Source organism: Macaca fascicularis, chromosome 20 (assembly GCF_037993035.2).
Source record: "Macaca fascicularis isolate 582-1 chromosome 20, T2T-MFA8v1.1".
NCBI lineage: Eukaryota > Metazoa > Chordata > Mammalia > Primates > Cercopithecidae > Macaca > Macaca fascicularis.
In genome coordinates, this window is record NC_088394.1 from 59,168,238 (window position 1) to 59,181,459 (window position 13,222).

The 13,222-nt window shown below is 35.6% G+C and overlaps 1 pseudogene; it reads right to left on the minus strand.

The window, feature by feature from the left end:
• Positions 1-287: 287 nt before the first annotated feature.
• LOC102128010 (NEDD8-conjugating enzyme UBE2F pseudogene) lies at positions 288-844 on the minus strand (annotated as a pseudogene).
• Between the last annotated feature and the right edge of the window lie 12,378 nt (positions 845-13,222).

The window sequence follows — 13,222 nt, forward strand, 5'->3', positions numbered from 1 at the left end:
TGCTTAGTGTAATGCATTTGAGACTGAGTCAAGTGTTGTGTTTATGGGTAGTCTGTTCCTTTTGCTGCTAGGGAGTATTTCCTTATATCACAATTGGTTTATTTATTTATATTATTTTTTAAAGAAGCCCAAACATATTTTCTTGCTGTATTTGTGTTTAATTCTCCATCGACAATGAGCAAGCATGAAGATGGTCTTCTGCAGGACAACCTGGTCACAGGACTGAGGCGATTCAGCAGCACTGAGAAGGAGTGTGAGGACTATACAGAGGGGGGCTGCCTCTTGTTTCACGTTAGAGACAAACTGTAACACAGTCCATGGGCCTACAGTCTTCCCCTGTTATCATCTGGTAAACTATGTAGTCATCCACTTAATTCCGGAAGTCCTAGCTGTCCCGCAAGTGATGTTCTGCAGCTTCAATATTCAGGGGATCATCAAAATTCACAAGATCAGTAAAGAAAGAGTTTAATCCCCAGATAATATCCTTTAATGTTCTCGTGGGATCCCAGCCAGTGCAGTCAATCGAATGTTCTCTCAGTAAACTCAGACATACTTCCCCTGTCTCTGTTATGTTGTGGTGTCACATCCTGGTCAGGCATTTCACTTTGGGAGGCGCCATGATGTACGCATGGGAACTTCAGTTTCAAATGGAAATTTTCCACCTTTTAACCCCCTCATCTGGTTACAATTAGCTGAAAACAATGAGGCTGGTTTGGATCAAGAAAAGGCACTTTACATGTACAGTGTAAATTAGCTTCAAGTTCTGCAATCTCTTTAACAAGCAACTTGTCACCACAGAAACCCTCCAAGTGGAGGCGGACACTGTGGCTGCCGTCGGGACCATTTGAACAACAGTTTTTGTTGTTGTTTGTTTTCCATGTTTTGGTGACCAGGATAATGCTTCTATAAACATCCATGTGCAGATTACTGTTGGAATACAAACGGACATTTCTCCAGGGTAAACACCTAGAAGTGGGTGGCTGAGTCCTGTGATCAGTGTATTATTATTATTATTATTATTTTTATTTTAAATTTTTTATTATTATTATTATTTTGAGAGGGAGTGTCACTCTGTCGCCCAGGCTGGAGTGCAGTGGCGCCATCTGGACTCACTGCAAGCTCCGCCTCCTGGGTTCACGCCATTCTCCTGCCTCAGCCTCCCGAGTAGCTGGGACTACAGGCGCCCCCCACAACGCCCAGCTAAGTTTTTGTATTTTCGGTAGAGACAGGGTTTCGCCGTGTCAGCCAGGATGGTCTCGATCTCTGACCTAGTGATTTGCCCGCCTTGGCCTCCCAAAGTGCTGGGATTACAGGCATGAGCCACCACGCCCGGCCTTAGAGTTAATTTTTATACAAAATATAAAGTTTAAGTCAAACTCATTTTTTGACTTATAGATGTTCAATTATTTCAGAAATATTTGTTGGGAAGACTATGCTTTCTCCACTGAATTGCATTTGCAACTTTTTCAAAAATTATTTGACCATATTTATTTATATTTCTGCACTATCTAAGTTTTTAAACTGTATGCAATAAAACAAGAGCTGGTTTTGCAAAGTCACTTTAAGTAAAATATTTAAAAATATATATATAACCCTATGTACCCATTATTCTTCCCTCTCTACATTTATTCAGATATTTACCATTTTTTCTTTTGTTCTTCATTCGTTACCATTTCTCTTCTGTTTGCATTTTTAAAAGCATCTTTATGGATGACAAATTGTCTTAATTTTCTTTCATCTGAGAATGTGTTTCACTTTTGATGCTGAAAGATAGTTTTGCTCGATAAGAATTCTCAGTTTACTTTTAGCTTTTCCTCTCAGCACTTCAACAAATGCTATTCCACTCTCTTGCTGCCTCCATCGATTCTGATTAGAAACCTGCAGTTATCTGAATTATTTCTCCTCCTATGCAATATGTGGATTTTGTCTGGCTGCTTTTAAGACTTCTCCTTTTTCTTTGGTTTTCAAGAGTTTCATTATAGTGCCCCAGAATGGTTTGATTTCTGTTTATTCTGCTTGGAGTTGGCTGAGTGTTTTGGATCTGTACATTTATATCTTTCATTAAATGTGTAACACACTCAACCATTGATTATTTAAATATTTTGTCAGTACCTATCTCTTTTTATCTTTGCTATTAGTCCCTAGTGACACAAATGTTAGCATTTCTGATACTGTCACACAGAGATTGCTAATATTATTTTTATTTTGTTTTAATTTTTTTTCTCTCTGATGTTCAAACATAATTTCTATGGATCTATTTTCATGTCTGGTGACCTTTTCTTATGTTACGTCTATTATTGAGCTCTTTTGGTAATTTAAAAATTTCTCTTATTGAGTTTTTTGGTTCCAAAATTTTTATTTTAAAGATTCTATTTGTTTTCCAAATTTTCTATATTTTCATTCATTTGAAGATTGTGATTGTTTCATGGAACATAATCCTAACAGATGCTTTAAAGTTGTTATGAGACTCTGCATCTTATTAAAATTTTGTAGACAGCTATTTTCTTCTTTAAAAAATAATCAGTCAGACTACTTTAAGACCATAAATCCTGAACCACTTTTTTTTGGAACCATAGTTCTAATAACAGCTTAATTTTCAAAGCCTTTGCTGCATAATTTTGGTACATTCAGTGTGTGAAACATCTAAGGTTCATTATGGATTTGGAAGTGATCCAGACATTTGTTTAGTCTTAACCTTTGTATTGTTAATTCTGATCAGTTCCACACATGATTAGTTCAAAGTATAGCCCAAAACCTTATGTGTACATAAATTCAAAGTATCTCTTTTTTTTCCCCACACCCTGTAATCTCCATGCTCTTGAATTTCCAGTGGTCCTGTTCTGCTGTTGCAGATACTAAACCTGAAGTTTTAGGGCACCCATTCTATTGCACACATCCTATGGCCGGGTTAATGTTGGTGTAAAACAGCAAGATAAAAGAGTCTGCAAAGCTGCTGCTGTTGCCCCTGCCACCTCCACCTCTTTTGCCTCTGCTGCTTCCATCATAAGCATCCAGTTTCTTTCTGGAATTTGTCTAGCATGATGCTAGAGAATCGAAAAAGCTTCATCCTTTAACCCCCCACACCAAGATTTCATTCTTTTGTCTAGACAAAGTGTGGGTTTTTTTTTTCTCCTTCTTAGAACTTTTTCTGTCTGTATCTATCTGCAATTCTGAGAGATGAGGTAATCTAATCAAGAAGCTATAAAAAAAAAAAAGAGCAAAAAAGAAAACATAACAAAAACACACAGCAGATCAAGACAGCAGCAAAAAGCAAAACAAAATAAAACAAAAAACCACAAATGGAAATTTACCACTATATGGTCATTTAAGGGTGGTGGTGATTTCCCTACCCGATGTGCCAGCTCTTACCTACTGCTCAGAGCCCTCTGATAGATGTTTTACTTTTTTTCCCCAGTATCCCTGGTAGTAATCAGTTAGCAAGATAAGCTAGATGTGCATATTCCATCTTAACTAGAACTGGAAATTTCCTATACCAACAATTTTTAAGAATCTCAGAGTCCAATGGGCCATTATTATTGACATGAGAGACATTATATTTAAGAGAGGTGAGAAGAACACATTATTTTCAACATTTTGAAAAAGACTATTCTGTATTCCTAATTACAACTCCATAATTTGATTACTGGAAAGAAAATGGAAAGTCGTTTACTTAGAGATGACATGTAAAGACTTCTTGCTAGTGAAGGATAAAAAATGAAGTGAGGAGAGAGAAGAAGAAGAAAGAGACAGGGACAGAGAAAGGGATATTCTATATATAAATTTCCAGGAGTTAGTAAAAAAAATATTTCTCACCTATTTATTTTTATAAGTAACATTTTTCTTGGTATAACATATTTTATGTTCAAGCAACTTATGTGTTTTTGTGTGTGTATCTTAATTTTTTGAACTGTAGAAAAGCAAATGTTGGATAATCGATCTAGGTTTGTAACCAAGAAAGACTAAGATGTCAACACAATATAATAACCACATACTTGGAGAAATAAATTATAAATATTATGGCTGAATTGAAAATTATAATCCAAGGCTTTCGTAAGCCACTGTTGACTCAGAAGATGGTGGATAACATGAGATAAGGGTTAAAAAGCCTTATCACAGGGAAACCAAAGAAAAACAGTTCTGGTGTCATTCTAGTCAGGGAGAAAGTTATTGTCGTGTTAAATAAACACAAATGCCTCTAAAAGCAAAGTGTCCCAGGATCCCATACTTAGACTCAGAGGGTTGCTGGTCAGAGAGAATGTAGGCATCTGAACTGTATATGCAAGGACTGAGCCTAGGGAATGAGAGGCTATTAAATCTGTTAGAGCAATAGGATGCTTTCATTTCCATTCTAGGTTGAATACTTTGACAAGAGTGTGAAGATAAACCCAGTTGTAAGTGTCATTGCCGGAAGGAGAATAAGCAGTTAGGATCTATGGAAATAACCTAAAAGAAGGGAAAATAGCTTCGTAGAAGTGGAAGAACCATTTTCTAAAGCCATTTCTATGATTATGAAAGTTGAGCTCAATTCTCATAGATGTTTAGGCATCCTTAGAATGGATAGGGTATGGTATTTTATTGTAGGTATGTCACTGGAGTGGTTATAAAGAGGGAGGAATTAAGGATGCATTTCAGGTTTCCAGTCTGTGAATGTAGCAGATATTGAGACATAAGAGGTAGTCAGACAGTAAGAAAGCCAAAAAGTAAGAGAGAGAGAGAGAGAATGATGGGGTAAAAAACAAAAAAGGGCAAGATTGTGATGTTTTTAAATGGATATTTTAAGATCTGTAAATCACAAAATTTGTGATGTCTAATAAGTAGTTGGAATTGCAGGACTAGAATTCCTACCTTGGGACCTGGGAGACTGGCTCCAGAACCAGGAAGTTTACAGTTAGAGAAGGATCATATTTTAGAAATGTGGGTTAGAGGAATTGCTGTGAGAGCAGGGAAATTATTACCCCCAAATTGTGGTAACAGCATATTTCTCCATTAACCCGGTTTCTTGAGGTACTAGAGTTGGATAGCCCTGGGGATGCTTTATTTGTTAAGTGCTAGGGAGAGAGAAAGAGAGTTGGGTGGAATGAATAGGGGTGTTATTGATTATAAAAAATTATCTATTTTTGCTCATACTGCACACACCATATATCTCTTTCAAAAAATAGAAACATTCTAAAGCAGTTGAAATTATCTCTACTGGACTATTGTTAATTCATTTTATATCTACAGCTAATGATGCAAGTCAGAATAATTCTGATAATGATTTTATGAAAAAATTGTCCAAAATGTTTGAGGAGACACTTAAATATATATAATGGAGAAGATATATATAATGAGAAAAAAGAAACTTTTGTTTTTAGTCTTTTATCTGACTTTTTTACTTGTAACAACTTTAATAACAATTTATATCATTCCTACACAAAACCTTGGATTTGAGCGCTTATCTGGGCAAATTATATATACTATTAAAGTTTGAACCATGAAAGCACACTGAATCATTTCTCCCCAAATGATGCAAATGCTTAATTAATCTCTAATTCAATATTATATGTAAACTGGGTCCATTTCAAATCTAATACATGTTTTAAGAAAAGTCCATTTTCACCACTAAATCAGAATACTTCTCTATTTTGGAAATAAAGTCGGATAGAGAACAGAAAATTGTCTACGAATGAGCCTATTCTTGACCAACTTCTAGTGAAAGGATGTAAGATAAGTTTTTATTTAATATTTGAGCTGAATCTAGTGTATGAATGTCAAGCCATTTATTGCTGCTGGAGGATTTTCTCAATAATGTTTAGCAGGAAGCGATGTGACAATTTCCACTATAAGCTTAGGGAAATAATGAGTAATTTAAGACACAGAATTGTTTTATTATCTCTGAAGCCCCATGACTTTAGACTCCTTGGTTTGAAGCAATGAAAGAAATATAAAGAGGATTAATACTACCAGCTCGTGTTTGAGGAGCTCAATGACGATCCACTATTTATGCAGTACTAAAAATTTAATTGATTACCTTTTAGTCTGAAAAGGGAAGTGACTATACGATCTAGTACTGTATATATTTTGATTAATTTTTTGGTTAATTATCTTTATATATTTTGATTAATCTTTTTCTTTAGATAAAATACTGTTACTATATATATATTACATATATAACAATAATAATATACATGTATTAGCTATTGACATAACACCTATTTGATGTGATATACATTAAGAACTAATAGGAGGTTACAGAATAATGAACTAAAAGTACACACACACACACACACAACTCCGGGGTATAGGGAAAATTACACTTTAGAATTCAAGATTCCTGGGTTTGAATGACATATCTGCTGTTAAGTTTGGGCAGTACATTCTCTCTTTGGGCTTAGTTTCCTCATTTTAAAAAGAAACATGACAGTGCCCATCATATGATGTTGATGTGAAGAACAAATAAAATAAAATTTAAAGTATTTACCAGAATACCTGGCACATAGACAACATTGATACACAGTCTTCGTTTTTGCTACTATTACTGTGTTGCTTTGATTGTTGTTATCAGAAGAAGACTTGTGTTGATGTTAGTAATCTTTGTTGAGTAATGAATGTGAGAACTTAACAGATGTGGCTGTATGGGTTCTAATTGTTTGAATCCAGCAAAAAATTCTTTGTCATCCCAACTGGTATAGTGTCATGTCACAGACTTCCACTGTTACCAGGTCATGGTGGGGGCAGTGATCAGGGAAATGAGTAAGTAGAAGGTTCTTGAATGTTGCCACCTGAAATGGGACTAGATCAATAAAACAAGTGGGAAGTATGTCTCTCTTTAGCTCTCTCTATCCTTCTCCACAACCAAAAGAGAAATCAGAGTTACAATAAAATGTCTTGCAGATGGCCGTGACAATGACTGACATCTTAAAAATATCATTCTCGATGTCAGCTTGATAGAGATTCATAAGATGTGTTAGGGAACAAGAAATGGGTTTTTGAAGCGTGAAACACACTTGTATGAGCATGCCACTTTGCTCAGATGAACGGAAGTAGGAAAGGTGGTTAATAATTAATCTGTTCCTTGTGAATTCCTGAATGAATTCTGACTGACTTAAGTGTGAAACAGAACAGAGCTAGTGTATTGCACTAGGCAGAAGAGAAAAAAAAAAGGAAAAAAATGAAGAAAACAATATGAGACTTTGGAGGATATATGTCACCATCTCCATGCCTGAAACTTCCTCAGATTTGGGCTATTTTTGACTGGGTAAGGAGTAGGGAATAAAAAGAGGGGTGTCATATCATTGCTTTGAGTGAGCTCATTTCTGAAGCTGGTTGAAGCATTTTATGACCTATTGCCGTGCCACACTTCCATCTGTACTTCTCGACTCTCTTGTTCATCCAATTAGAGATGGAAATTGCAATACAACAGAAGTGAGAAGGAGGTAAGTGGACAGGTGGCTACATATTCTATTTGATGGTGCCAAAGTGATTAGAGGAAGGGCAGAGAAAGACAAGAGCATGGGAGCAGAGCACAAGGGAAATTCTATATTACTGGGGAATGCTCAGCACATAATGGCTCCATCCAAACCTCTGCACTAAGGGAAAATCAAACTCTAACATGGCTTTTAGAAGCACAAAGCCTTGTTCCTAGGATGACCACACCTCCCCATTAAAATACTTGAGAAAACTCAGTGCTGCCAGGAGAATTTACTGTTTGTTCTAGCCAACACCTTCCCATTCTTGGAGAACTTACTTAAAAAGGGCATAGAACTGTGAACCCATCCTCTGCCCCTTTGAGAAAAAATATGTAACTTCTACAATTCAGGAGTGTCTTTCTCAAGCACCTGTAAGCCATTTCTTCGAGATGTAATTATCTGGAAAGAGAGAGCCTCTTTCAGTTTCTGTGGATGGATGAAATCCTAACTTTGATAATTACCAGCTAGCAGACACAAGTGATCTAATGACATTAGCGCTGACCAATCTTTTGTAAGTTTTTCACTTGACCCCACTTGCCTCCTCACAATAGCGCCTCATCCTCCCTCTAAAATGCCCAGTCACCTCTGCTCAAATTGGAACGAAACTCTTTCCCCTATTGTTAATAGTTGCTGAATAAAAATTTTTAACTGCTTTAACTAATGTCCAGCTCTATTTTTCACAGACAATCACATGATTTTATTTCATTCTCTCTTATCTTATGCTACTTCTATCAAGGGACAAATTTTAGACTACTTCTAATTTTCCAGCGGTATATTTACCTCTACATCTTCAAGGATTCATTCCAGAATCATATACTATTGTAAGATATGTTAAATGTGCTGAGGTCTTAACCTATGAATAGAAGACCTGTCTAGCTAATGGCTGACATTAGTATTCTAATAGTATCTTCCCAAATAATAACGGGGAATGAAAAAGAAGAATCTAAGCTCCATCTGTTGGCAACATGGCTTGGATCAACCTTTTCTTGCCCAAATGTTTCAAGAGAAAAAGAGATTTGGAGATAAGTTCCTGAGACATGAAAGATGGAAAGTGTTACATTGAAAAACAAAACCAAAAGAAGAGAGACAAAAAACTTTTAAAATACTTGTTTAAAAAAACAAATAACATTTTAAAATTTGTCTTCAAAATGACTATATAGAGTAAGCAAATTAATTTATAAAAATTTTATGACCATCTTAAGACAAATTTGCTGATTTTAGTATATACAATATACTAAAACTTAAAGAAGTATATGCATAAGGAACTTAAAGCATGGTGCATTTGTATGGTCAAATATTCTGCAACCAATAAAATTGTGCCTTTTTTTTTTTTTTTTTTTTGAGACGGAGTTTCTTGTCGCTCAGGCTGGAATGCAATGGTGGGATCTCAGCTCACTGCAACCTCCACCTCCCAGGTTCAAGCGATTCTCCTGCCTCAGCCTCCCGAGTAGCTGAGATTATAGGCACCTGCCACCACGCCCAGCTAATTTTTATATTTTTAGTAGAGATGGGGTTTCACCATGTTGGCCAGGCTGGTCTTGAACTCCTAATCTCCGGTGATCTACCCACCTCGGCCTCTCAGAGTGCTGGTATTACAGGCGTGAGCCACCGTGCCCGGCCCAAAATTGTGCTATTAAAGGGCATTTGATACCATAGGAAAATAACATGAAAATCTCAGAACCAGAACACACATTTGTATATGTAGTATGACCCTAGGTAATAGTATATTAACTCACTTGTATACAAACACACTCATTATATATACACGCAAATAGACAGTCCAATAGCAGTATATGATTTCCAAACTTAAATAGGTCATTTATTCTGAGTAATGAGATTATAGACAATATCATTTTCTTTTTCATACCTTCTGGCATTTGCCTAATTCCTTCGAGTCAGCACAGACTATTTTATAATTAGAAAAAAGTACATAAATATAAACATTATACGCAACATCATGAGATATGAGAGCCATAAGAAATCTGCAAAGTGTGTGAAACACTTGGAAGTAAAGCATAATTCTCAAAAATACAATGTGTAGTTACAGAATTATATTCCTATAGTGAGCTACTTTAGGATGAGAAGTATCTTATCTTTTCTGGCCCATCAAACAAGCTTGACAAATATATGATGACTAAATGAGCATCTATGAATTTTCAAGAAAATGTATATTTGAATATTCTTTATTTAATTAGACACAGAAGCTTATTATCCATTTTACCAAAATTTAAATAAAAATTGCCTGCTTTTACAGAAAAGAAGAATTGAAGTCTGGATAAATTTTCGGAGAAATTTACTGGGAAAGATGGAGTATATTATTCCAACTTCATATCCGATGGTGTCCCCATTTTCTTAAAATGTTTTACTTAATAAGCATTTACTGAGAATTTGCTTTGTGCAAAGGTTTAAATGAGACAATAGTGCCAGGCCAAAACGTACCCTAGACTTTAGAGCTGTCCTTTACAAGAATGCAGATGCTGGGGTTGGCTGGAGAATATGTGCTTTGGGAAGAGATAGGGTACTAGGAAAGGAAGGTGGGACGGGAGTCAACTCACATATACCCCAAGCTATTTCTCATGTAGATGAACATGCTGTGACATATGAAATAGCATCAACATCATCTCTATATTTTTTACAAGCATAAAGATAGGTACTGAATTTTGAGAAAAAGATTGGTTCCTTCCAATTTCCAAACCAAATGTGGATCATTCTTGAAGACTATGAAATAAACGATGCACATTCATACATATAGCTCCATTGATGAAATCAAGAGACAATGACATTGAATTCTCCAATTCAAAAAGCTCCCAAGATGAGAAGTAAAGCAAATTACTAAGTGCTCTTCATTTATCTAAGCCCAAATTTTATGGTGGAAGATGTTAATTCATCTCTGCCTAAGAGAAACCTCTAACGAAAACACAAACTATGTCAACTGCAAAATGCTTTTCTCAAAGGTCATGTCACAACTAGAGGGCTCTCAAAAGTGTTTTAAAGTATTCTTTGCTGGAGAGAGTTGATTTAATCACCTGTAACCTGTCCTCTGGGGATAATTTGAATTTGATAGCACTCTGCAAAGACATGTTTGCAGGAAAGAAAATTCTAAAGATACTTTCTGTAAAAAGCCTAACACACACAACGCAAACTTTTATAGCCCCTCAATTTATTTTCACATAGTATGAAAAGCACAAGATTTATTGCTTTGTTCTTGTTTGTTTATTTAATAAATATGTCTTGTTTTCTCCAGCAATGCTACCAGGAGCTGAAATGACTCAAGTGCAGGAAATATTTCAAAGCTAAGAATAAGAAGAAGCAATAAAGAATAGAGCTTAATTGTCGTCACAAATCTAATCTGACTGTTCTCATAATGCTTTCTTCCCTGAGTGCCTCTGCTTTAGAACTTTGTGTCAAGTAAGCAACAATTAACACAGACTTAAGAGTGCAGGTTTTATATTGGAAGTGAGACTTCCACATTTTTGCAGGGGCTCAGGAATATATATATATATATATATATATATATATATATATATATATATATATATCTCGATGTTACGATTTTCAGCAATAACCAGGTATCATCATCTGGGATGAGCCAATTTGAAAATTGATGTTTTTCTCTTAAGGTTTTAATCATTAGAATTTGAACCAAGATCATGACAATGGAGGGAGAAAAGGAAGTGATTTCTTCACTATTTGACTTTCAGAAATAGCTCAAATGACCGTTTTAATTAGCTTTTAAGGAAGGGCCTGGAAGTAGCTGGAGGAAAGTAGATTGGGTAGATTTTCCCCAAGGAACTTAAAAACTAGCATTTACTAAAGTGTATTCTGCAGAATACTACATCCTTGAGATATGATTAATTGAAAAAAATGAGATTCTGTGATCAACTATATGTTGAAAAATATGTATTTAAATAAAATTTTATCTTACTGTACATTTCCCATAATATTTTTTCCTAGCTACATGGGCATTATCAATTTTCAAGAGAAGTATAAAATAAACAATTTTCCAAACTTGATTGGTCCCACAATACTTTTTTTTGCTACACATTTAATGGAGAAAAGTCTTTCAATGTCATGCCTAGATAAGAACATTATTTTTATCCAGGCATCTTCCACACATGTGATTGATGCAAACTTTTTTCTTTTTGAAGGGAGCAAGAGCGGGAAGTAGGTGAACCAAGTTATTTAGAATACAGAATTGTTAGAACTTTAGCGCAGTATTAAGCCACTTGTCTGACGCAATAAACTGTTTCTGTGTTTTTCTAAGGAGTCAGGCATTATGGTAAGAATTCCCCAATATATGAAATAAGTTCATTCTATCTACATAGTTAAGGAAAATGAGACTCATGAAGTTAAAGTAATTTACATAGCTAATTGTGACAAATCTGGGAATTGGACTTAATTCAGATGCGTCAACCCTCCCTATCAACCAGCACAGATGATGAATATTGTTGGCGGCTGTGTGAATGATACTTAGACCTTGTCTCAGACCAAAGCCAAAATTGATTCCAACAGAACAAACTGAGCCAGTCAGACCATCATCACTTTGCTATGAAGAGTAATGAATCATATATGGACTTCAGGAGACAGATTAAAAATATGTTTCCAATCCATTGCTTTCCCTGCATGATTTAAGATTTTATAAACCATTGAGGTAGAAGGTAGGACAAAGCTTCTCATGCTTGTATACAAGAATCAGACACTCTCCTCAAGATTTTTAGTTAGAGTATAGTGATTTGTATATTTAATTAACTTCTCAGGAAACATTCTTTTAGGTAATCCTTGAGCTATGTTTTAAGAAGCTCTGATGTGAAGAATATAAAACATAGCCAGTTATTGATAATCTAGAAAATATAAGTGTCTAGCAAAGATCAGTATGTTAATTATTCCACAGTACAAAAAAGTTGTTGGACACATAAGTAAAGGAGATGAAAGTCAGAATTTGTTAGATCTTCCCGCTGTTTTAAAAAGGCTCTGTACCTGACTCTTTTTTGAAAGCTAGCTTGGATTAGGGAAACATAATCTACTACCTATTGTTTCTCATTTAATAATTCATTCTTTGAAGACCTTGTCATTATGCTTATGCTTATTTTTATATCTGTGTTCAATTCATACTTCCAGATATTCAGGTGGCTAGTAGATTGGTTCAAAGTAGAGTACAAAAGGAAGTCAGATACTAGTCCTGCATTCCAACATCATAGGCTGTCATTAGAAATAGGAGGGTAGACCCGGCATAGTGGCTCATGCCTGTAATCCCAGCATTTTGGGAGGCCAAGGTGGGCGGATCACAAGGTCAGGAGATCGACACTATCCTGGCTAACATGGTGAAACCCCGTATCTACTAAAAAAATAAAAATGAAAAATTAGCCAGGCATGATGGCGGGCACCTGTAATCCTAACTACCTGGGAGGCTGAGGCAGGAAAATGGAGTGAACCCAGGAGGCGGTGCTTGCAGTGAGCCGAGATGGTGCCACTGCACTCCAGCCTGGATGACAGAGCGAGACTCCGTCTCAAAAAAAAAAAAAAAAAAGAAAAAGAAAAAACGTAAATCACATAAGAAAATAATGAAAATTTGTTTTCTATAACAACAGTTGCATTGGTCTGATTATAAGTTTTTCTTTTCATCGTTTAAAAAATTGCTCTGCTTCTTCAAGAAGCACTGGACACAAAATGTTGAAGTTTTGCACATCTAAATAGCTGGGGATATTCTAAATTAGCCCAGCTCTACACAATCCAGAATTTTTAGATGTTGTAACTATTATATCAGGCAGAACGTG